Source organism: Talpa europaea (assembly GCF_964194135.1).
Source record: "Talpa europaea genome assembly, chromosome: 16".
Lineage (NCBI taxonomy): Eukaryota > Metazoa > Chordata > Mammalia > Eulipotyphla > Talpidae > Talpa > Talpa europaea.
The window spans coordinates 16351656-16376226 of record NC_140084.1 but is presented as its reverse complement, the minus strand read 5'-3'; positions in this window follow the sequence as shown (position 1 = coordinate 16376226).

The following is a 24571-nucleotide window of genomic DNA, read 5'->3' as shown; positions in this document are numbered from 1 at the left end:
CAGACATCACAACCTTCCGACAGATGATACCAAATCTGACTTAGGCTTCTCCTTCACTAAGATGCAGAAATTGGATTTTTTCCCCTGCTAGTACAGAATCCTATGTACTCAAGAATGCAAACTGTAAATCAATACCCACGTCTTAAAGGTGACATTTCAACAACTGTACATCCTGGAGCCTTTCAGGATCTTGGGATCATTTTGTTCTTGTCAAATTGTCTAACTTTGTAAATAATTTATGAGCATCCAACTCCACATCTTGCAATGCAATGTGGAGACTTCTTCATTTTGTATGTGTCTGTCTTCACTTAAATAGCCAAGCATTCATTCACTGAATATCACTGAACACCTATTCTGTGCCACACACTGTGTTATGTAGTGTGAATATATATTATACAAAGGACAGTTACCGCCTAAACCTGGAGCTTGCATGGGGGAAAGAGAGGTTCCACCAATAATTGCTAAAGTATTAATGGTAATAATGATTGAAAAAAAAGGTGTTGTACAGCACAGACTTCTTATGACTACATTTACTAAGAATTCCTGATCTTTTCTTGGATGGACAGAGAGTAAATATCAAGGAGTGCTTTTTGGAGGAAGAAGTTTTTGAGCTGGGTTTTGAATGGGGAGTAAGAATATACTTGGAGGGGGTTAATATTTCAGGTGGCAGAAGCATGTGTCTGTGGTCTTGATGAAAAAGCAACATGTTTTTAAGATACTGAGAGGAAGCTTATTAGAGAAATTAGAGATATAAAGTGAATGGTGAAACATGCAGGGCTCTGGTGAGAACTTTTGCTTTATCAATAAAATCAGTGGTAAACTATTAAAGAGATTTGCACTTTGGACAGATATGGTCACCTGGTTTCAGTGTGTAGAAGAGACCTGGAAATATATACAAATGATGGGGAGCCTGGCTCGAGGCTGGTATGTAACATACAAATACCCCTATTAATTTCCAATGAAAGACAATCTCTGAATTCTGTGGACTACAGAGAAGTAAGGAGCTTCTACTTTGAACAACTAGCAAATATCAAGTCGCCACTTCTCAGCCAAAGCACAGAGCTCTGAGAGATTTAGCAGAGGGAGTTAAAGAGTCAGCCAAGAAGAGGACACAAATATGGAAGTCCAAAGAACACTCAGAAGGCAGACATCTGAGATACAGATATGTGTCAATTATATTTTTATTATTTTTTTGAATTTAGAGTCAGCAGTTTAGAGCGCTGCCTCAGAACTGCACCAAGTGCTTTGTATTTATCACAGTGAGTGTCTCCCCCTTACTTCCCTGATTCTAGAAGGCATGTCATTTCATTAATTATATTTCCATAAATAAAGAGTTTGAGATTTAGGGAGGCAGTGCACTTGTGATTTGCTAACCACTGGCTCTTTATCACTTTGGTAACCTTTTGCCCTAGTTCTCATTTACTCCATTTCCTTTATATTTGGGCATAAGTCTGGGTTCGTTTCCACTTAATTACAAATACATAGAACATTAACTCTAAAGGTGTCTTAGGTATCAGCTTGACTGTCTGTTGTACAGCAGAACAAAGAAACAGGCTGGGGTCCACACAGGTCCCCTAGAAAATACTGGTGAGTGAGGTAAGAACCCCTTGTCTTCCAGTAAACCACACTACTAGTTCAGCTCATCCACTCTCTTCGGGGATGATGTGGGGATTCTGTAATGGCAAAGTTTTACCTTGTTTTGGTAGGGGGGGGCAGTTCTTAAACACTCGTCTGTGAACAGAATAACATACAATGTGCATTTGAAGAAAGAGGAGTAAATCTAGACAATTATTTTGTTAAGTCTCCCTTCTCCAATGGGAAGAAGATATGTTAGTTGATATGTATTAAATGTTGAACATTTTAGATCTTGCAGCTGTACTCATGGCTTAATTATTCACAGATTGCTTAGGGTCAAATGCTGCCTTCTGGGGGAAGAATGATTCTTTGGTTACCTACAATTTCCAAAGCAGATAGGAAAACTTAATTTCACAAACAGCAAAGGAACAGGTCCCATGAGGAAGAACACTGGACTAGCTAAGATTTGCAAAAAGTCAATTTGCTATGTATTTCAAGTTATTAATTTGTACCTAAACTAGATAGTACCTAGAAGATGACATAGTCTTCCATAATTAAATGCAATTAATGTGTAGCTAATCCAAAATCTGGACTAGCAAATCTCTCAGCAGTCTTGTTGGATACAGTTCCTGGTATCCACAATGATCTCAACCTGGAATGGTTAATTTGGGGTAGAAGACATCCAGATGAAGTGGCAAAAAACTTTAAGACTCAGGGAAGATACTTCATATATCCAACAGAAACTTGGGGATGTCTCTTGTGAATAGAGATATTTGGGGAGCCCAGGGTATATTAGAATGCTATGGCATGATTCATTACATTCAGTGACGTCCTCAATAGTCTCTGAGTGTACCTGGAAAGAAATTTTACCTTCTGTGCTCTAATTGAATTAATTTTACATATTTTTAAAAAAGATTCATTAATTTTATGCATACAAGAACTGGGGTATAGGCCAGATGTGTGGGGGTGAGAGGATTCACCAGAAACAGAGTGGGGAACAGAACAGGCAGATCAACTGAAATACACAGCTGAGGGGTGCAGCGGGCAACTCAGGAGAGGTCTGCTGTGCCATGTGGGTCACCTCCCTGGCTGGGGATCAAACTCGTGCTACAGTGGCTGTGGGTAGCTTCATAGCGCTGTGTCTTAACCCCTTATGCCACCAGGGAGACCCCTTATTTTATATTTTTAAGATGAAAAAACATCAGCTTTTATAACCAAAATTTTCTTACGTCTCTGTCATAAACCTCTTCTCTTTGATGTGGAGTGGAAATTACCTAATTTCAGACCCAACAAAATGTCTTCTCCACCTATGGAGAGATAGAAGATTCTCTCTTCCTCATACTGTATCACCACTCTGACTTTTCCTTAACTTGACTCTCTACCATGGAAAAACTCATTCAGAGTTGTGGCTAAGAAACACAATTCCAGATGTATTTTAAAAAGACAGGCTAAAGTAATATGTGGAATTTGGACTAAGCTCAGGGTTTTTAATTCATTTATTTACATTTTGTGTGACCTCTGACAAGTCAAATAACTTTTCTGTATCTTAATTTCCTCATGGATGGAACATTTTTTTTCAGGTTATCATGCTGATAAAATGAGATCTCTAAAATAGAGTAAGTCTCTCACACAGGTCCTGACAACAAGTTGAACCCTACAATTATTCTCTTGGTATATGTAAAAAAAAAAAAATGATCCCAAGGCCATATATCATTTTATAAATCCAGAACAGCTCAGCTCGCTTTATTTCAAATACAACACGTGGAAATTTAGAAGAGATAAATAGGGCAGAAGGTTGAGGAAGGTACTGAATCAAACAAGAGACAACCAACAATAACAGAGGATTTACCACAATCATTTCTGAAGATCTTTCCTGAGTATTGCAGGACTCTTGCACAACAGCCAACTGTGAATTTGACAAACAGAATGATTGTTTTGGTCTGTGGTAGGTCAGAGAACAACGGTAAACCAGAAGGCCATGGAAGGGATTTACATAAGATAAATCCTTCAAGCTCTTCTAAGGAGTTGAATGTAGTCAACCTTGATAGAAACTGACAGTAGTAACTTCTGGATTTTCAAGGACCCCACCCCTCCTGCCCACCACAGTGTGACTTCCTGGCTGTTAATAGGCACCACTATAGTAAGAGAACAGAATAAGGCTTTCCCTCGATTCTCATTAAATTGAGGAATGAATTTTGAGACTATGACATAAGGCCATAATTCCTTTTTGGTGAGCTGCTAGCCCAGACTTTTAATTTAGACCTAACACATCCAGAAGAAAAATCATGTGCTACTTAATATACATTATGAACCTATTAGAGTGAATCTTTTGTTTTTATTTTCCTCCTCTGGTTTCTATGCATACCTCAAAACACTGGCAACAGACCACACTCATTCATGGTAACAAACACAGATGAAATCTCAGAGAGACTTGCATTTCTGCTATTTGATAATGAGGAAGAAAGCACTGTATATGAATTGATCTGTTTCCTACCACCCTATGATATCAGATGAAGCAATGTCATCAAGAAAAGCAAGGCCAAAATCAGGAATGAAAACTCCCAATAGTAAATTTAAAGAGGGAGCCTGCTAATCATAATAATGATGATGATGATAATGACAAAGGTTACATTTACACAGGAACCACTGTGATGAGAACTTCGCATGCATTCCTTTTTGTAATTCTCACAATAATACTATTGTGCAAACTCTTTTACACACAAGGATACTGGGGCTGAGAAGGATTAAATACTTTCCCTGGGCACATAACTGAAATCATGGGGATGGGATTTGAACTCGTGTCTATAAAGTCTTTTAACTACTCCAAGGACTGAGTTTTTTTTTTTTTAATAGAGGCATGTTTTATTTATTTATTTGTTTGTTTGTTTGTTTTGTTTATACATGCACTGGGTACAGTCAGAAGCGCGGGAGGGTGAGAGAATTCACCAGAGCCAGAGTGGGGAGCAGAGCAGGCAGAAGGACTGAAGCACACTGCTGAGGGGAGCAGCGGGCGGCAGGAGAGGTCTGCATGCCATGTGGGACCCTCCTCCGGTGGCCGGGGAGCAGCCGGGGATAGAACGGGCACCACTGAGGCCGCGGGCAGCTTCACAACCCAGCGCTCAACCGCTGCGCCACTGGGGAGGCCCACCAAGGACTGAGATTAAGGATAAACTGTGTAAACTAGTTCTGTACATGGTGGCCATTTGCTTATTCAAGGATTATTTGCCACATGTTGGCCATACTAGCACTGGGGTGGATAGTGTGAGTACAAAGACAAGCTCAACCCAGCAGAGCTTCCTGGAGAAGTCAGAGAGCTAGATCCAGCACAGACACAAATCATGAGCATTATATGGTACATATAACAACAGGTGTTGATCAAAGACAAGTTAGAATTAGAAACATATTCCAGGGAGAATTCAATGACTAAAATCACACAGGAAAGAAGGAGTAAGTGAGGTGTGTGTGAGGAACAGCCCACAGCTGGTGTAGTGGAGAAAACTAGAAGATGGGGAAGGGAGGTGAGGAGACTGAAAAGTGGGCCAGATGAGAGTAGAGAGTGTCTTATGATCCCAGCCATGGAAGGTGTCCTCTGTACACACCAGGGGTTAAGTAATGTGGTTGCAGAGTAGGTTTCTAGTGCTAAAACAATCTCTCTGACTCCAAAGCATAAGTTAGTCCAGAGAGAGACAAGATTTGAGACAGAAAGTCAATTTAGGGAGGTAGTGGAATAGACCAGGCAAGAGAGGATGAGGGCTTGAGCTATGGCCATTATGAAGGGCACTGAGTGAATTTATAAGGTATTTATGGGGTCACTCTGCAGAACTTGGTAATGATTTGGGATTGATTAGATGTGGAGGGAGAACGGGAGGAAGAGTCTCTAGCCACAAGATATTGGGACATAGGGGAGTCATAAGACCTTCTCGGGAGAATTGTCACTGAACAGGAATGCATTGCTCCTCTCTGCAAGCACTTAGATGTCCTGACCTCTCCTAGGGTCCTACTTCCTCATGATCCTATATAGGCCAGAACACTAGGGGTTAAAATAGAGGCTTGTCTCTGCACCCTTGTGTTGGTCCATGAGAGATGGTAGATTAACATCTACTTCATGTTCCAGTTCTGCAGCTAAACCACAACCCTCATTCTCAGAGGAATCAAGGTGCTACAATCACAGAATCTGTATCCTACAGAGTCACGGGCTTTTCCTTCTTCCAGGGGCCACAATCTACAGACAGTTGAGTCACAGCCTCCCAGTATAGGAGGTTGCAACAAACCTTGTTTGTAAGCAGCTACTTTTAACTTGTATGTGTTGAGATTCTGCTTTGCCATTCATAACAACTTGCAAAATTTTTGCTTTGGGCTTTCTTACCGTCCCCTACCTATAACAAACTAGCCAATAGGGTCGATTCCTTATGAGTCTGGAGAGAAGCTCTCTTTAGTGCTAGATTTCCTTGAAACTTTGGAAATATTATGGTTCAAGTCCCAACTCTTTGTAGTCTCTGATGGCCCTTAACTTTTGTAGTCCATGAGGTCCTTCTCATCTACTCTCAGTAATGAGAACTGATCTGGGGATCATCTCTAACACAAGTAACCTTATCTTCTAATCAGAACATCTGGCTCCCATTCCCTAACTCAGTAGCAGCTCAAATAATTTTGCTAGGTTCTGTGTGTGATCTCTCATTCTTTACATTCCTCCTCCTCAGAGGCAAGGAAGGGCCATGGGATGTCCAGCCACAAAAAAAAAAAAAAAAGACCATTATCATGAGCTGCAGGGAGCAAAATTAATGGACTGCTTTCACTTTGAATTGCTAGAGCTTGAAGCTACAGAATCTAGAGGATCAAACCATATACACATACACAGGGCACATACACAACTGTTCAGAAAGACTGTATCAGAGAAACTGATAGTGTGTCTGCCCAGCGTGGTGGTCCAAAGGTAGGAGGCCTTGCAGACTTAAGCAGAACTCAATGGATGATATCAGGTTCACTCCCTGGAAATGCCTGGCTGTCTTTCTCCATCAGACCTATGCATATATTACCTACTTTTCTGGCTAACCCTTTCCCAACCTTCTCATCTAAGCATAAGCAAGATTTTGGGGGAGAAATATCTGCAGATATCTTCAAATTGGATTAGGTTCCCTGTCCACATCCCCAATGTATGGTTCTGTTGTAGCACTTTTGTTCTGTATTATACTAGTCATTTTACCTTGCCATCAAATTATCTTAGGGGTCGCAATTTTTAGCTCTGTACCCCCACAATACATATAGTATATACAGTAGGTGTGCAATAGATGTTGGATACTGTAATGAAGAATCAGGAGGAATAGTCCACCCCTGCCTTTCACAGGCAACATGAAACAGGGGGGAGAATATGACCTCCTTTCTGAGGGAGCCACTCTATCAGGCTTTTTTATTGGGTCATTTCAGTCAGGACAGAGAAAGAAACCTTATCCAGCAGTTCCCTGACCAAGGTGGGTGTCTTGTTATGTTTCAGGAACCACCACTCCTCCAGGGTCTAGGGTAATGCTGACCTCACAGAGAAGATGAGGTTCAACTTTGGAAACCGGTGAAGTATTTTTAAAAAAAGGCCTAGGCATGTCTTCCCCAGAAACAGAACATTCTTTCAGGTCAAGGTGTCAGAGAGAAAGCCCAGTTACTACCTCCTCTTTGTTAATGCTGCACATCGACCACCGTGATACAGCTGCCACTTTCAGCAGCACATCTCACAGATACTAGCCTGTCAGTACAAGCCTTTAAGTCATTGGGGCTGACTACCTAGTAACCAAAGTTGGCTGTGCCTATGCTCAAGGATGCCCACCACGTGCCAAGTTGGGAAATTAGGGCACATTCAGATTACGACCTTCCAGGCCACTCCTCTCCTGGAGCCTCCAAGATTGCCTTTCATACAGATTTTCAAAAACAAATTTTCTCTTTCCCTGATTGATATGGTCGTAATTATTTTCCCCAACTATAGCCCTTTAACACACTTGTCTCTTCCAGCAAGGCACACACCCACCACACCCCAGGATATATTATAGCAATAATATAGTAGGTTTTCTCTCTCTTGTAAGGTCCTTGAGGGCATAAACTAAGTCTTACATTTCTTTACCATCTGGGTGGGAATAGAGCACCAGAGGCTTATACATATTAGACAATTGCTACATATTTATTAAAAGAAATAGAACTCAATGATCTGGAATGAAGAGATTCACTAAATGAGGCATGATTTGGCTAATCAGCCATCTGCAAAAGAATACAGATATTCAACAGGCATTAGAAGTCTTTGATTCTTTAAAATGGTCTTGATAATAATCTGTTTTTGGTTCAGTAAAAGGAAGCATAAAAAATTAAAATGCATGTAAAAATCCTTGTGGCCGTAACATACTCACTAGAATGGCCAAGTGAGGAGAAAAGTAATGACAACATCAAATGATGGCGGGGAGATGGAGTAACAGGAACTTTCCTACATGCTTTGTGGTGATAAAAACCACTTTGGAAAGCTGTTAACAGTTTCTTAAAAAGTTAAACACACATCTACCCAATGATCCAGCAACTTTATGCCAAGATATTTATCCAAGAGAAATGAAAACATAAATCTACAAAAAGCCTTGTATGGGAACGTTCAGAGCCACTTTCCCTTAACAGTCAAACACTGGGGAAAATGAACTAAATGTCCAGCTGTGTGAAATGGATAAACAAACTCTGATACACTCAGACAATGGAATATTACTCAGCAAAAAAAGAGAGATAAATTATATACACGTGTTGCAACAACATGGATGAATGTGCTGAATGAAAGAAGTCAGACACAAAATTACATACTGTATAATTCCCTTTACATGAAATTCTAGAATATGCAAAACTAACCTACATTGATAGAAATTAGATCAGTGGTTGCATCTGGGGTGGAGAATTGACTGGAAAATGGCACAAGGGTACTTTTTGTGGTGATGGAAACATTTTGTGTTGTGGTTGGAGGCAGTGAGCTTACATAAGTACATGTGTTTATCAAAATTAAGTCAACTGAGGAGTATTTCACTATATGTAACTCATATCTCAAATTATGAAAGTCATTTTGGATACTTTGTTTCTCAAGTCTCAAACAAAGAAAAGTTCAGATAGGGATGGGGGTGGGGTGTGAGGGGAGTGAAAGAGACCTAGAGCAATCACCATTGTGTAGATGGGAAAACTGAGTCTTCAAAAGAAGAAGTTACAGGTGACAGATCATGCAGACTTGATGGCAGGCACAGGGAGAGAATGCAAGTGCCTTACTATGTGGGAGGGTTGGGCGTCTCACATGGTGACTAGGCTCAATAGGGAGCTGAGTGTACCCACACTCTTCTTACTTTACATCATCAGTTGCACACACATCTACCTGAGTATGGACCTAGGTCAGCCTTGTGTGCCCTTGAACCAACCCCACCTTCCTTCTTCAGCCCCCTCTATAACCACTTCTGAATGCATGTCACCAAGGGGGGTAAGTCCCTGAGCTCCATAAAGACCAGTGCAGAAGAGGTAATTAAGCTAGAAGGAGTTAGAGTCACATTATCTTTGGATATGGAGGCTCTGGTTTTTAGGATATCTTTAGGCTACTAGAGAGAATCTAAAAGATTTACCAACACTAAGGAAAAGTAGAGAAAACCCTAGTAGCAAGAAATCAGGAGAAGTAGCCTAGAACCAGATTCAGGAGAAACCCAAGCTACTACAGAAACTGAGGAAAGGTCATTGAGTCAAACAGAAAAATGGAGAAGAATCCACACATCACCTCCAGGCCAAAGCAGGCCAGCTACTTCCTTGTATGGGAATGTTCTACACAGTCTGTTCTACACAGTCTGTCTCATAAGGCTCAGGTATCTGCTAGTGACCTTCTTTCCCACTTCTGATATTTTACCCTTCACTTTAACTAGCTCAAGCACATGGATACTCATTACAGTAGTGCAGGGCAGTCAACCAGGTAAAATGTAGATCCAAGTCCCATCACCTCTAATGAAGGCAAGAAAAGGGGCCCTAATTACCATGGCATTATCCTGATACAAGACCTATGTATTCACCTTAAAAGTATCAGGACGGTAAGATCTGGGTACACTGCATGTCAATTTAGATGGACTGCATTTAGGTGCTGGCTGTTGGCTTCTCAACTGCTCCTTCGTCAGATTGTAAAGCTCTCAGTTGGGTATCCACTCCATCCCCCTTGCTGAGGACACCTGCATGTCCACTCACTGAGGACACCTACATGTTCACCTGCATAGGAAGGCAGGCCATGAGCTCCCAGTTGAAGACTGTCTCTTGGAAAAGGGAAATCAAGGGAGGAGCTCTGTAAAAGTTTTTGTAAACTCCAAGGAGTCATCTCTTATTTCAATCCAAGGCACTTGGTAGATATTTTAAAACTATTTGATTGGGTAAAAAATGAGTTAACATCTTCTCTGTGGCATCTGGGGCACTTCACCTCAGTGTATTCCAGGGAAGGAACCAACATGAGCTTTGGAACCCAGTTGATGTACATTTAAAGTCGTAATTTATCATGGATATAATACATGACTTCTCTGAGCTTTAGTTTGTTCATTTTCTACGTGGAGGACATAATAATACTTAATGTAAAGAGGGGCTTTAACCTGCAATTTATGGACCCTTAAGGAATCCTTAAAGTTGAATGAATTTTTGGCACAGCTGTATTTTTATTAAAGAATTTCAATATCATGAAATTCTTTAAGTAGGCCAGTGACTTCTTTCAAAACAAATACAGAAAAAGAAAGCAGGTGGCCTTAGTTGTTTTTTTTTTTTCATAAATTTGAAGATAACATATAAATTGCCTGAGCGCATGAGAACTTACTGCAGCCTCTGTGTGATCCCTGGTGGAGCGAGATTTCTAAGCTTTGTATCAGGCTGGGACAAACCTTATGCATCCACAGCCCTCAAGACATAGCTCTTGAGTAAGGTTAGGTCACCTTCGACAAATTCTTGTGTTTCTCTGGCCTCAGTTCTGGTGTGTGGCATCACACAGGTGGATGTGGTGTCCACCCAGCCCTTGCAGATATTACATTCTGACTCTGCAGATGGATGGCAACATAATTAGCTCTGTGCTTCATTTTCTAGAGGGTCAAAGAGAGGAACCTCTTCTTTTCACTTCTAGGAATGTCTCAGTTGGTGAATGGAAGTGAGATTCGGTGCAAAGGTAAGTAGGATCCTGGGAAGTGGGGGGGAGGTTGCATCAATCTCAGGATTGTCTGTGGAGCAAAGTTGAGTGGGCCTTTGGGCTGCTCCATTGGGTAGGGGTTTTAGGGTTGAGATACAAAGGTTTAGGAGGAGAAAATGGGTTCACATGGGAAGATTGCAGGTGGAGTCACAACTTCTCTGCTTTCCTCCATTCACTAATCAGCTTAAAAATAGGAAACTGCGATAAACACTCATGTTTGGAGGGCAAACCACCAATTTGCATAAATTTAGCCCAAAAAAGAACCCTTTTTGCTCTCTTCCTCTTTGGCTTGCTTCCAGGGGCTCTTGAAGTTCTCCCCTGAGAAAAACACACCTCCTGTAGACTCCAAACTTTCAAACTCACCCTCTAGACAACTTTGGGGTGAGAAGTACCCCTCTCCCACCTTTCATAGCTACATCAAAGGACTGGTTAGGCATCTAGGGGAAATATGCAGAAACCCCAGTCACCTTTGGTTTGGTCTTACACCAGCATATTACCAGGTCAGGCAGAATTTCTCAAGAGAGAAGACTGTGGGCGACCTGGGAGAGAGTTCTCCATATGGGGGTTGTAGTCAAACACCCATCAGTTTCCCATACTAATCTAATAGCAAGTGTCACATTTCTCTAAAGGGATTGAACTCATTTAAAATGTGGTGGGCCTCTTCAACCCTGGGCCACACTGCCTGGGTTGAACCCAGGCTCTTAAACTCACTGACTCTGTGACAGTGGTCAGGTCACAATCTTACTGAGCCTTAACTTGGGAGAAAAACAGAACCAATCTTAAAGGGTCAAATAAGTTCCTATGCGAAAAGGACCTAAGACAGAGTCTACAGTTAATTTTAGTTATTATATTATCTATCTTATTATCTATTATATTATCCATGAGTTAGCTATTGCTGCATAAAAATTTACCCTCAACATTCAGGCTTGAAACATTTATAACCTCATATTTTCCTCAGGAATTCAACATGGCTGTGCTGGATCTTCTAGTTCAGGGTCTCTGACAAGGTTATAATCAAGAATACAATGGGGCCCAAATTCCCTTATATGACATTTAGCAGGACTCAACTCCTTGTGGGTTGCTGGTAAGAGGCTACTCTTAGTTCCCTGCCATGTGGGTCTCTCCACAGGCCAGCTTTCAACATGTACTGGCTTCATCAGAGCAAATAAGAGAGAGTGACAAATGAAAGTCATGGTTCTTTGTAATATCCTAAGTGACCAGTCATCACTTTTGCTGTATTCTAATAATTAAAAGCCAGGCACTAGGAACTACCTATACTCAAGAAGAGAGAATTACACAAAGGCATGGGTATTAGGAGATGAGGATCCCTGGGGGGAAATCTTAGAATTATTATCCAAGATGATATACAAATAGTGTTGCTGTAGCACAACATGCACATTCAAATAACAGGAATAATTCTTATATTATCAATTCTCAATGAATTGTTGGAACATTGTGTAAATACAATGAGTGAGAGCCCACAGGTATGCCTGTCTATTTAAAACTCAGGTAAACTAGGTGTGGAGTCTCCATTCGCCATTAGCATCTCAGCAGACTCTATCTTCTCCCTCGCTTTCAGAGAGGAACAATGATAACAGGTGAACAAAATCTGTATCCAAAGAATCTTTAATAAGCTGAGCAATGGTAAAAATATTATTAATATGTACATCAAAAGAGATGAAAACTACTCTGGTTTGTAAGAAAAAATAGAAGACCCAAAGAGGATTGTGGGGAAGAGAGAGTCAGTAGAGGAAGAAAAGGCGGAGGACAAGAAAGATGTAGGGGAAGGAGAAGAAAAAAATGAATCTGGTTGTGTCCTGGTCAACAAGAACGGTCAAATGTAAAGCAAGAGTAGCGTCTGGCTGATGCAGAGGTAATGCAGACGTGGGATTCAGTAGCAGAAGTAGCAAAGGTGGGGATCTTGTCGACCTAGTGCAGAAGGAATTACTAGTAGGAAGACGCTCAGCAGATATTACACAGGAGGAAGAGAACCAGAAGGAAAATGTTAAATAAATTAATGTATAAAATTTGGAGCCCTCCTGCCTATAGTGGATTAAAATTCCTTATCATTAGGCTCTCCAAGCACAAACTGAGTGACTATGTTAAACAAAATATATTAGATGGGAAATTCTCACACTCGTTAGATAAACTGGAGACACCATCTGCTCTCAGGATACGATGAGGTTCTGCCTTTCCTCTGAACTGGATAGTTTAATATCAGGAGATGGTAAGAAAGTGTCCTACTAATGGTGTTTGTTGTGTTAAAACACAATGTGTTTAGTAATTTGTCACCCAGTGAGTTTTCTTGATGTCAGATCTCCCTGTGGAGGTGAGGACTATGCCAAATTCTTCACCATCCAAATGGTCATGGGATGGAACATCCCCTGGAGGGAACCACCCCATCCACTTGCGTGCTACACCTTAGGAAGTGAATAGATCTGGGCACCTCCACAACTATGGGGGTGGGAACTGCCCTGTCTGCTAGTTTGGCTGCGTTAAGTCCCATCCTACACAGGCTTGATAGCTCCCCAGGAATTCTTAAAGGCCTGGGCCCTCAAAATTGTTTAGGGGACACACCCATATGGGCAGATAGTACCAGTCCACCAGGCAATGGATTCCATGACTGCACAGCCCTTCTCTAACTGCTAGTGTTTGCCTTGCCCTGCCTGCTAGATTGCAGGAACACTGGGGCACATCTCAGTTAAACCCACCTTCCTCTGGGATGCCTCCCAGGCCCGCCACTCTCCTGTCCCCATGAAGGGAGCTCCTGGCCCCAAAGCTCACAATGTGGCTCTCTACTTCTCTTGCAGTAAAGGTCACTTGCCATGTTGAGTTAAGCCATGCATACATACAGCTGACTCCTCTCCTGCTTGCTCATTCCAGAGTCCATTTCTTTGCCATTTTAATTTTCTCCCTCCCTAGCATCTGCTTGTGGCCAATCTTTATGTTCATTTGTTTAATCTGCATCTAATTTGTTGAGCATTCAGCCTCAGCCACGACTGAACTCAGTCTAGTCGGTGAGGCAGACTGTGACCATGTCTTGCGTGAGGAGGAACCATGTCAACTACCCCCACCAGCGTAGGGGGCATTAAAATGACCAGGATTTGAGCCACAAGGAGCCAGTCCAGCTTTGCTGGGGCTCCTGAACAACTGGAGTATTAGAATTAAATAAAATCTCAGAGTGACTTGCATATTCCCTAACCCCTATGAAATCACATGGAGCTCTAGCCATCTATACAATAAATGAATATATTTCTGTTGAGCAAGAACAAAGCCTCCCATCACCCCCTAAAAAAAGATGTCTGCACTCCAAACTCAGAACCAGTGACTATGTTATCTTACACAGCAAAAGGAATTTTGAAGAAGTGATTATGAGTCTTTATAGAGAAAGGATCTAGATGGATCCAGTGTTATTTTAAGGGTCCTTCTAAGAAGAGGGATGGAGGGAAAGTCAGAGGAGATGTGACAGAGGAGGCAGAGGTCAGAGTCACACAGGCAAGAAACCCAAGAACAGAGGCAGCCTCTAGAAACCGGAGAAGGGACAGAATGGACTCTCTCCCAGAATCTTCAGAACTAACACAGTTCTGCCAACACCTGGATTGTAGCCCCGTGGACCTATTTCAAATTTCTGACTTCTAGATTTGCAAGGTAATAAATTTATATTGTTTTAAGCAGCAAAATTAGTGGTAAACAGTTACAGCAGCAAAAGGAAAGTGACCCATAATTCCAGAATGATTTTAATAGAAACATGCATTGTACTTACATAGTATGGATGCCCACTTAGTCTGTCACAAATAATAATTCATCACTTGAGCCCCATAAGAATTTCTTAAGGTAGGTACCGTTAGTGTCTTCATTTTGCAGATGAGGTGATTCAAGCACAGAGAGTGTAAGGATTCTGCCTCATAGGCATGGCCAGGATTTTAATCCAAATCATGTGGTTTGGGAGGTCCTGCAGTTCTGCTCTGATTGGTTTTCATACAGTGGCTTTGGTGACCCCAAGAAGATCCTTGCCTTTCTCAAGCCTAGTAGAACATCATCTCTTCTTTTTGGTTCTTATAGCCCACTCAGACCCTCACCCCTATTGCTAGACCATGGTTACAGATCAGAAAAAAACTCAGAAACCATTATGTCAATATGGAAGCTAATGTTTGCATTCCCTATCTGAGGGGCAATAGAGGGGTACAGAGATAGTCAACCTTTTGCCTTCATTTTATAAAGTAACAAAATAGTTTCACAAACATAGCAATTCACCTATCAAAAACTAACTTTTTAAAAATGTAAAATGTTTTTAGTATATTCACAGGTAATACAATATCTCCACAAACCAATTTCAGGAAATTTTCATCATCCCCCTAAAAAAAACATGACACCTGTAAACACTCATTGCTCATTCCCCTTCCCTCCAGCCCCTGGACTCACTAAACTACTTCTCTCTTCATTGCCTAGTCTGGGCCCTTGCTATAAAATGGGATCATTCAACATGTATCCAGCTTCCTTCACTTGGCGCCAAGCTTCCAAGGTTCATCCATGTCACAGCATGCCCCAGCCCTCTACTTCTCTCCATGGCTGAACACTATTACACAGTATACATAACACAAATGCGCCTATCCATTCATCAGCTGGTGGACACTTGGACTGTTTACACCTCGATTATAAATAATGCTGCTATGCAGCTTCATGTAATCAATTTTATCATGTCTAGTTAGGAGGGATTTCTAGGCAAGACCTAGCAGCTTCCAGAGCTCTGTTGGGAGACCCCCAACTGGAAGTTGCTACAGTTTATGTCCATGTTCTTCATGTGACATGACCACAGACCCTGGAGATGTACCTGGGGTCCAAGGAGCAATGAGTCGTCTGGAGGAATTGCTGTGTTTTGTCCTGAAGGGGGTAGGAGAAAATCCAGTAGCAAGACATCCTGCTTCTCCTTCTCCTCCTGTGTGAACCTGAGAGGGCCTCAGCCTCCCCATCTGTAAAAGGAAAGGCTTCATGAAAAGGGGGACTTCACTTGCAGAGGTAACAGGACCCTGCTATCCTGCAGGGTTACTATTGATACCAGATGCATGGAAATGCACTATGGTGCTCAGATTTACAGCGTGCGGTTGTATGGATGACATCCACTGAACAAAATACTGGCACTTTTGAGATGTATCATGATAAGTGAGGATTTATGACTTTTTGGGTTTCTTTTCCAAATCCAAATCAGTTCATACAATGTATCTTGGGTCCACTTGGGAAAAAGGACAACAGTTCTGTCCCCAAATTCCTGTAACCGAGGACCTCGGGCACGTTTTTGTCAACAACAAAGAAAAACTATCGAAAACCTTAAAATAACAGTAATAAGGACGTTACAAGGAAGGGCTTAGCATCATATGGTCACCCAGAGCTCTTCCAAGTTCATGTCTACACTGACCCTGATGTCTTCAATCTCTGGGGAAGTGCATACCCTGTGCCTCAATATGCAGCCAAGAGTTCCAGGAGGGTGACCACACCCCCACTTCTCCAAGTACACCCCAAAGGACAGGCCACCCAGCAGCAATGTTGTAGACAGCAACACAACAACACTCACTTTGGTAACACATCAAATAAATGCTGTTTTCATTGCAAACTCAGAGTCAGGAATCAGTGAGACAGTGGCCTTTTCCTGCCCCGATGCAAGTTAAAAATATTGCCTGCCTCTTTGCTAACTCCCGTCTTAGCCCCGCACATTTAAAAATACACCCGTCAGTGGCTCTGCATTTGAAAATGTATTTTGCATCTGATAATTATGATGCATTTAAAGGGAAAAATTAGAAAGCGCAAAATTAGGCTGGCAGGCTTAATTAGCCCATTCTTTTTGTTAATGGGTGGAATCTGGGCAACTGTCTGCTCAAGGGGCACAAAGACCCCTCCTCGGGTTGGTGGAAATTCACCGGTTCCTCTGTCAAGCCCGTCACTCAGTGAGCGGGATGGGGATTAAGTGTGCACAGAGAAATGTGAGACCCATGATGTAAGAAGATTATACCCTCTTGTCCTCAAGAAAACGACGTGCGTGCGATTACAAAGTAATCTATCAACAGATAATAGAAGGCCGCGCACATGGCTTCCCAGAGGCCTGATACAATCGCGGTGGCAACATGGGTTTTTATGTACAGAGATGAACTCCGCAGCTGGATGCGTCTGCAGGGTAATTACTGCCGGTGTCTGTACCTGAAGATCCATTTTCCCCAGCCCTGGTCTTGCTAAGCAATAGTTACATGCCTTCCTCTGTGCAGGTACCTGGCCACTGCGCCCAAAGCTTACAAGCTATTCACCAGTGGGGAGCAGTGTCAAACTGGTCAGGACAGGACTGGAAACGCCCCAAGACCCTCCACACACTGCAATCTGGCTTCTCTGAATTTTGATTCTGCATCCCTTGATAAAGTTATCTTGCTGACTGTGTGGAGCTCTCTCTGCACCCAGATGGTGGATCTGTCCCCAGAATTCAAGAGGGGAGTTTTCTCTTTTCAAGTCGCCGTGGCCCTTCACAAGCCACAACAGGCCGTGGGAAGCTGAGTGGAGGTGAAGTGCTCCCAGGTATGAGTCATCCTGATGAATCAGATGTGTCCCAGCTTTTTTTGCTCAAGCTGTGGGTTTCTTCACCACAGAGACTGTGTTGTTCTTTTCTGCAGTCAGATTGAGAAGCCCTCTGCATGCTGAAAACGGCGACTCCACTGTGTTGTGTCCCTCAGAACCCCGAGCAGCCTCATGGCTCTCATCTGTGGGGGATTTCTGCCACAATCTGGGACCGTCGCAGGGCTACAGGAAGGGTGTTCTGAGTCTTAAGACCTAGGTGGTTGCAGGCAACACATCTCGTCACTGAGATGAAACCTTGAATTTGTAAGAGTGCCCTGAAATTGATTCACTGAAGAGAGAGTGGCTGCGTCTTGGGGGCTGTGTGCTGTCTCGGTGAGACGCTGAGCAACGTTTGGAGATGTATTTGATTCTCATAGTAACTGACATTTTGACCGCCCCCTATGTAGTATGTGGTGCTATGAAAAAATCCTTGTAGTTGCTTGCTAACAATCGTTGAAAATTCAGGCATTCATTTTCAATGTTGCAAATATATTTTTTTAAAGATTTATTTTACTTTTATGCATACAAGAACTGGGGTACAGGCCAGAGATGCAGGGTGTGAGAGGATCCACCAGAGACAGAGCAGGGAACAGAACAGGCAGTTGTACTGAAACACACTGCTGAGGGGAGCAGCGGATGAGACAGGAGAGGTCTGCTGCGCCATGTGGGTAGCTCCCTGGCTGGGGATTGATCTCATGCTGCAGAGGCTGCAGATAGCTTCATAGGTTGTATCTTAACCCCTTGCACCACCAGGGAGGCCCCCAATGTTGCAAATCCTTATGTTAAAAAATGTATAGCCCCAAAGTACATAGAGAGATAAGGAGAAGCAGCAGTGGAAACTGCTCCTGATTCAGTCCTACGGTCAGTGCTAGTGGTTAACATGTCCTCAAGACAATGTTTGGCCGTTGTCTTCCAAAAAGCCAAAATAGAAAAAAGAAATGGGAGAAGGAAGGAGAGAGAAAGGGGAGGGAGAAGAGAGAGAGAGAAACATGATAAAATTATTCTCGAGAATATGTAGACAGTATTTCATTTACTAAAGTCTGATAAGTGAATTTCCCCAACTTTGAGTAGAATGTCTTACCCAGAGTCCAGTTAGAAGACAAAATGGTAGCCTCCAGACTTCCAGAGAGAGAAACTGAGAGAGTGCGAGATTGAGATTGATTCAGGAGCTGCACACAATCTGGCAGACCCCAGTAAGGGTGAGAAAACTCCAGAATATCTGAGCAGGCATCCCTGACTCCCTGCTGAGGCACCTTCTTCTCTAAAGCTCATACAACTCCTCACCCCTGGTATCTGCAGCACCAAAAGCAGTAGAGTTGAAAACAATGTTTTCTGATTGTGAGGGAAAAAGAAGAAACCCAGCAACAGCCCACCGTGGATAAAGAGAGCCCAGGAAGGTAATGCTGAAGGGACTTTCACAGTCAGGTTTTTAGGGTGCTTGATTTACTATTCAAGTCAAGACAGCTGTGAAGAGGTGGGACCACAGCTCCTGCCCAAGAAGACAAGGACGGAGCGTCAACATGGACAAAGGGGATGGTTTGAGGACTACACTATTAAATCAACCTGCTAAATAAGTTCCCCTCGTGCTTCCCTGCATAAAACAGTTGTCTGTTTCAGATGGATTATCACAAACTCTCAGAGACAGCCTGTAATTTCTGTTTACATAGTGCGCTAATTGCAGTGAAGGGACTCACCCCTAGTCTTGCTTGAGTCCAGTTTTCCCTCATGAGCCTCCTTGTTCAGCCTATTTGTGGCTCTTTCTCTCAGCTTCCAACAATGAACATTAATGGGAAATACGTAATTATTAATTTCATCGCTATTGATGCAGTCGGTGCTGAGCTGCCATGGCTGCCCCAGGGTTTTGGACACTGGGGACATGGGCCAAGTGGAGTAGGCTGTCTGGAGTCACAATGACCTTCTTTCAGGACAGGTCCAAGGTTCCCTGTCACCAGAGCTGTGTTTGCAGAGCTTTAGTTTGGGGTCAAGTTCACAATGTCAGGGGGAACTATTGCATTAGCCCCTGTAGATCTTTTATCCTAAAATTGGCTGCAGGAATCACACTCTTCCGTTAAGCAGCTGTCCATAGCTTGGTAAAATGCAGAAAAGTCAAGGCCAACCAGTGCTCATGTCCTTGCATCATGACCATTGACCTTCTGAGGGTGCAAGTCAGAATCTACTCATTGGTGCTTCTCATTCAACATAACTTCAGCCAATCCTATTTGCATGGGTAAATTGAATGCAAAATAAGGGGCGGTGCAATTGTATGGGGAATATAACCAAAATGAAAATGCATACATTTTGCAAAAATGAAAAATGATGTAAGAATTATATAAAATAAAATATTAATTTAAAAAAATAACAAAATAAATTGAATGCAAGTGTCTTTCCACCTGAAAACCTGGCTCCTGTATCCATTTCAGTGGCTGTCATAACAATGTACCTCAAACTTAGCCACTTGAAAAGTACATACCTCCATTCTCTTTTGGTTCTGAGATCAGAAATCCAACACAGTCTCAGCAAGCTGAAGTTAAGGTGTTGGCAGAACCGCATTCCTCGGGAGGCTCAGGAAGAAGTGACAACTTTGTCTTTTTTAGTCTCTAGAAGCTGCCCCCAAGCTTTGGCTCCTGATCTATTTCTCCAACTTTAGAGCCAGCAATGGTGACTCTAGTACTTCATATTCCATCACCCTGACTCCTCTTTTTCCTCCCCTTCCACTTTCATGAAAACATGCAATTACACTGGACCCACCCTTATAATCTGGGATAATCTCCTTATCTTAAAGTCAGCTAATTAGCATTCTTAATTCCCCATTGCCATGTAATCTAACATACTCATGGTTTCTGGTAAGTAAGTGGAATGTGGACATCCTTGAGGGCCATTATCTGCCTACCTCAATTCCTCTTCTGATGTTCCAAGGCTCACCACCATTTGGTAGTTGCACAACTAATCTTTCTGGTAATATTATTCTGAGACAGTCTTTTTTTTTTTTTAAAGATTTTATTTATTTATGCATACAAGAACTGGAGTACAGGCCAGAGGTGTGGGAGGTGAGAGGATTTACCAGATACAGAGCTGGGAACAGAACAGACAGACTGACTGAAGTACACTGCTGAGGGGGGCAGCGGGCGAGGCAGGAGAGGTCTGCTCCGCCATGTGGGTAGCTCCCTGGATGGCTGGAGATTGAAATTGAGCTGCAGAAGTTGTGGACAGCTTCACAGGGCTGCGCTTAACCCCTTGTGCCACCAGGGAGGCCCTCTGAGAAAGTCTTACATGCCAGAGCTTTTCTGCTCCTAGATGTACACCTATACATATACTGTCCATCCCAGCCTTATGGGGGGACTAGGACTAGAATCTAAGGGACTAGCCTCATGGGAGGACTAGGATTACAATTCTGTTGAGGGCAATTTGGGGCTGCATTCTGAGTGCTTAGGGTAGTCCCTGGCATTTTGCAAGCACTCAATAAATTCTGCTTTAAAAAATCAGCTATGGGGGGCCTCCCTGGTGGCTCAAGGTGTTAAGAGGCAACCTAAGAAGCTACCTGCAGCCACTGCAGCACAATTCTGATCTCTGGCCAGGGAGCAACTCACATGGCAGAGGAGACCTCTCCTGTCACACCCGCTGCTCCCCTCAACAGTGTATTTCAGTAGATCTGCCTGTTCTGCTCCCCACTCTGTCTCTAGTGAATCCTCTCAACTCCCACACCTCTGGCCTGTACCCCAGTTCTTGTATGCATAAACTAATAAATCTTTAAAAAAAAATCAGCTATGTGTGCTGAGATTTCTTGAACTACTAAACATAGAGCTTCCATATGATCCAGCAATTCCACTCCTAGTTATTTACCCAAATGACACAGAAACAGTAATTCCAAAGGGCACCTGCACCCTGATGTTTATAGCAGCACTATTTACAATAGCTAAGGTATGGAAGCAACCCAGATGCCCAAAAATAGATGACTGTATCAAGAAGATGTGGTACATATACACAATGGAATATTACTCAGCAATCAAAAAAGATAGACTCATGCCATTTGCAGCAACATGGATGGAGCTAGAAGGGATCATGCTCAGCGAAATAAGTCAGAAAGAAAAAGAAAAATACAGGATGGTCTCACTCATAGCAGGAATTTAGAAAACCCAAATAAGAGACCAGGAAAAAGACTAATTATAATAAAGTGAAAATCAAAATCAACAAGCAACTATAAACACACTACGGGGGGGAGTGGTGGGGAGAGCAAAGACTAGGGTCAAAATAAGGGGGGGTGCAATTGTATGGGGAATATAACCAAAATAAAAATGCATACATTGTGCAAAGATGAGAAAAGATGTAAGAATTATATAAAATAAAATATTTAAATAAAAAAAATATGTTGTATGAAAAAAAAATTCAGCTATGGGCCTCCTTGGTGGTGCAAGGGGTTAAGTGCCAGCACTATGATGCAATCCACAGCTACTGCAGCACAAGTTCTATCCCCAGCCACGGAGCTGACCCATATGGCACAGCAGACCTCTCCTGTTGCACCCTCTGCTTCCCTCAGCAGTGTATTTCAGTCAATCCACTTATTCTGCTCCCCACTCTGTCTCTGGTGAATCCTCTCTCCCCCTGCACCTCTGGCCTGTACCCCAGTTCATGTATGCATAAATAAATAAACCTTTAAAAAAAGAAAGAAGAAAAAACAGCTAAATGCAAGAATAAATTCCAGCCTGGAATGGAGTAACCAGAGAGTTCTTGGGTCCTTGAGTCTGATACAGAGTTCAGTTCTTGCCTAACTACTCAATAGTTGGTGACCAGCTCAGGGAGCCTCAGGGACCCATCGTAACTTAAGGGTAAAGTCACCTGTCTAACAAAGCTGAGTACGTGCTAAATAGAAGGTCTGGACTAGAAGCCAGCATTGTCCTCCTTTCTCTTCAGTTGCCATGAGGACAAGTAAAAAGACACATAAGGACACAAGTGCCTTGAAAATCAGAGGTGCTCTGGGGGAAGTGTGTCAGCAATCATTTGGCAGACAAAGAAAACAGTCAGTTTAATAGCCATAGCAATGTGTCAGGGGTGTGCAAACACTTGAACTAAACTTGAAATGATGAGTAGGTGACTGAGTGATGGGAATCGGGAAAGATGACAGCATGGGCAAAGGTCCAGAGGCGTGGACCACCCTGACTTGTTCAGGGGTTGGAAGGATCAGAACAAAGAGAGTAGTGGGGTGCACTGGGACTGGCAGCAAATGGGGCTAGAATGCAAGAGTGGTGGCTGGGCTTTGTGTGATGTGCTAAAGAGGTTTTTTTAAAGATTAATTTATTTATGCATACAAGAGCTGGGGTTCAGGCCAGAGCTGCAGGAGGTGAGAGGATTCACCAGAGACAGAGTGGGTAGCAGAACAGACAGACTGACTAAAATACACTGCTGAGAGGAGCAGTGGGTGAGACAGGAGAGGTCTGCTGGGCCATGTGGGTCAGCAACCTGGTTGTGGATCGAACTCATGCTGCAGTGGCTGCCAATAGCTTCATAGTGCTGAGGCTTAACCCCTTGCACCACCAGGGAGGCCCTGTGCTAACGAGTTTTGATGGTTTGAGATGGCAGTTAATAGGTTGGTGTGCCACAAATAGTTAACACAACACATTATCTCCAATTCTCTGCTTCTTCTCTCACTCACTCACACATACTGACACACATATTAGACACACATAAAGTGGTTATGCAAAAAGATACATGTGGTGGGGTCTGCACATCCACTGATGCACATTGCAGTATCCCTGTGTGCAGGACAGGTGCATTTTGGGCCTATTCCTGTATTCATACAAGCTCACAGTTCACACACACACAGGTAGGACATAAACCCAAAAACCCAAAACAAGTGCAATCACTGACCATGTGACTAAACATGCACACATACCAGAGGACATGCATGCAAGCATCACATACATAGGTACTGTCTGTGAACTTGCAGGTAATACATACAACACACACCCAGAAACATGGAAAAGCACACAGGCTGTGCAGGCATCCAGGCAGGCAGAACACTGAAAATGCACAGCTTCCTTTTCACTTAACAACACCCACACTCCAAATAAGCACACACACACTGAACCACGCCCGCACTTCAAATAAGCAGGCACACACACATTGTTTAAACACACACTGAATATATCCCCACACTATGTACACACACAAATAACATATGCAGTGGGCCATATATACCTCACGGGCAAACATGGGACACATACATACACATGGTACACACATGCACACATGCAGAGCACACACTATATACACATCCACTACACATATCACAGGCACTACACACACACACTGTAACTATACACAAACAGACCCGAGCCTCTCCTTTCTTTCTGGAAATTGTTTGGCCTAAGGGAGACTGATCATCTGCTCAGCACCACAGTACAAGCAGCTGGAGCCCTATTTTTAAGTACACGCTTTATACCCACCTCTCTCCCCAGGAATCAGGGCAGAGTGTCCCTGAGCACCCAACGTCCGTCTCCCGACTACCAACCATCCCCCACTCCAGTCCCCACAGCCCATGACAGCAGGAAAGCATTGCTGGGTCTTTTGCAAGAGTTCCTCGTGTGAGACTCACTCCTGACCTCTCCCTTCCAAACAGAGCTAGCTGGCGGGGGGCCAGGCCACCCTGGGGGAGGAGGGGGCAGTGCCGAGCGCAGGCAGCTCCCAGCTCACTGGGGCCCTCATCAGCTGCTCTCCCCAGGGCCCTGTTTGGGTGATGAGCCAGCCAGCACTTGAGCTCTGCAGCGAGGACTCTCGCACAACATCTGCTTGGCCTATCTGGGGCCAGTCAAGCACAGCTTCCTCTTCTGCCTGCGCTCATCTAGGAATTGGGTTCCAATGAGCTGGAACCTTGTGCTTTCGCTGGAGTTTTGACAAGTTGCTGTTTCCTGGCAGCAGCCAGGATGGAGCTGTGACCTCCATCTTGGTTAATGAGTGGAAGACCCACCAGGCGCCCAGCACACGTCCGGTTCACTTGCCCTGCTTTGAGGAGCTAATAAACAAGATCGTGCCTCATGGTGGGTGCATGGCCTCCTCCTCAGAGACCACTTTCAGGCCCCAGTAAGAGCAAGCCTCAACAGATGTAGACCAAGCCTCTACTCTTTGTGAGCTTAGGAGAGAAACAGAGAGAAGTGCAGGCTAACCAAGGGGAATTGACAATGTCCCTCAGATGTTATCCCTAGCTGCTGCTCCTTGGAG